Raw genomic sequence first — 2,149 nt, 5'->3', positions numbered from 1 at the left:
CCATGCCTCCATGGACACGGGAGGGCCGAAGGTCACACTGCGGGTGGGAGACACAGACAGACACGGGGGAGGAGGCAGGCTCAGGGCTGTGTGTGGGGTCTCGGTGCTGCTGTTCCTGGCCTCCCTGAGCCCAGCGTCCGTGCTGACCCTGATCTGCTCTGCGGCCCAGGAGACCGCTGGCTCTAGTTCTGGGTTTGAGGGTGAGCAGAAACCGCCAGGTGGGGCTCCTGGGGCCCAGGGACTGCGCCTTGCTGCTCCCGGCTTCCCGAAGCTCTGTACGTGGTGCGGCCACGGAGACCCGGGAACGGGTTCAGGCCCCGTGGGATCTGCCACAGCCGAGCTCTCCAGGACCCCAGGAAGGGCCACCTGGCCCGACCCTGGTGCTCAGAGAGGGGAGCCTCAGGCACTGCCCTCAGAATGCGACCGCACCCCCGGGACCCTGAGGCAGGTGAGGAGACCAGGGTCTCTGTGCAGAGGACAGACTCACGGACATGCCGCTATGGTGGAATTGTGTCCGAGTCCAACCCCTGGAGTGGGACCTTATTTGGAAACACAGTCCTCGGAGATGCGGTCAGGCTAACACGAGGCCGCTCGGGCGGGCCCTCATCCCGTGACGCAGAGCACGGTGCAGTACACGTGCGCGTGTCGGGGGCGCCGACCGGCAGCAGCAAAAGACATGCTCCCTCGGCCTCAGTTTCCACCTCTGGACAGCAGGGTAACTGGTGCTTATGGGTCCAATGAACTCGTATTTGTAAGGTGCCTGGGACAGCGCGGGCCACAAAATTAACACGCGTTGTGTCTGAAAGTGATGTGGAACCAAAAAAGGGAAAAGAAGACACAAAGAGAAAGCTAGTGCCGGTCCTCGAGAAGCTGGTAGTCCATGAGCGGGAAGGAGTGGTCTGTCTCTCTCTGTCCTCCTCTCTCTCTGACTTGGCAAACTCTAAGGGAAGGGACTGGAGGGCTTCTTGGAAGAGGTGTCATTGGGGCTGAGACCTGAAGAGAGCCGGACTTCTGGTGAAGTTGAGAATCTAGGTAGAAGGAACAGCATGTGCAAAGGGCCTGAGGCTGGTGAGTGGCCGGTGTCGCCAAGTAGGGGGAGGTGGGGGAGGAGTTTGGTTTTTCTCCCAGGGGCACTGGGGAGCCACAGCAGCGGAGGGACATGACCGGGTAGTGAGCCCATCAGAAGGGCCACGCAGGGAGGGCTGCCTAGAGGCAGGGGAAGGGGCTCAGGCTAGAAACTCTGCCAATGGAAGTTCTGGGAGGAAATTTACTTCTCCTGTCCTCCTTTCCTGTCTCTGCCTGGTTGAGCAATGGGAGGACGAGGACTTGGCGGCGGACAGATTGCTGGTGTCGAGGGTCCAGGTGACCACAGCCCACCCCTTGGTGGGGACGGACCCAGCTGAGCCAAACACCCGCGTCCATCCTGCAGCCTGAGAACAGCAGCGGCTTCGGGCCTGGACGAGCGTCCAGCTGAGGGGGCAGTGGGGGCAGGGCCCTCGGTCCCGGTCAGGAGAGTGCGGCCCACACATGGGTTGACTAACCCCAGGGAGTGGCAGTGCCTCTGGGCTCAGCGAACGCCTGTCACTGGCCCCAGCCTGGCAGGCTTGTGCTGGCTTGGTCACCCCACCTGCAGGGTCCTTGCACTGCTCTGCCTGAGAGACGGGGAAACTAAGCCTCATGAATCACGGGCTGCCTTCGCACAACCTCCCCCCCACCCCCTGCCGCCCCACTGGCCCTGGAATATGCATTTCTAACCTCCACTCCCGGGACACTCTCCTTTCCTCAAGTTTAGGCAAGCCTGAGCTGTCTGGATTGAAATTCTCCGGCTGTGCGAGGCCAGCGGAGAAATCCATAATGCATTGTTTAGACAGATGCCTTTAAACCGCTCCACGGGGTGGGGGGACGGGGGGTAGATGAACAGCGTTGGGGAGGAGGGACTGCATTGGGAAGGTCACCCATTTTTTCTGCACAAAGGTCAGCCGCAGACTGTTGCCAAGGCAACAGTGGGCTTAAAGATGGAGGTTTAAGAAGAACAGATGCGTTCCCCTCCCCTGCCCATGCGAGGGGCCTGGCCCCGGGCTCAGGGAGCTTGGGGGCCGGGGGCACATCCTGGTCCTGTGCCGCCTGGGTCTGGGGCCCAGCTGCAGCC

The sequence above is a fragment of the Ursus maritimus genome, unplaced genomic scaffold (genome assembly GCF_017311325.1).
Source record: "Ursus maritimus isolate PB19 unplaced genomic scaffold, ASM1731132v1 scaffold_14, whole genome shotgun sequence".
Taxonomy (NCBI): Eukaryota; Metazoa; Chordata; class Mammalia; order Carnivora; family Ursidae; genus Ursus; species Ursus maritimus.
This window is presented reverse-complemented; position numbering follows the sequence as displayed.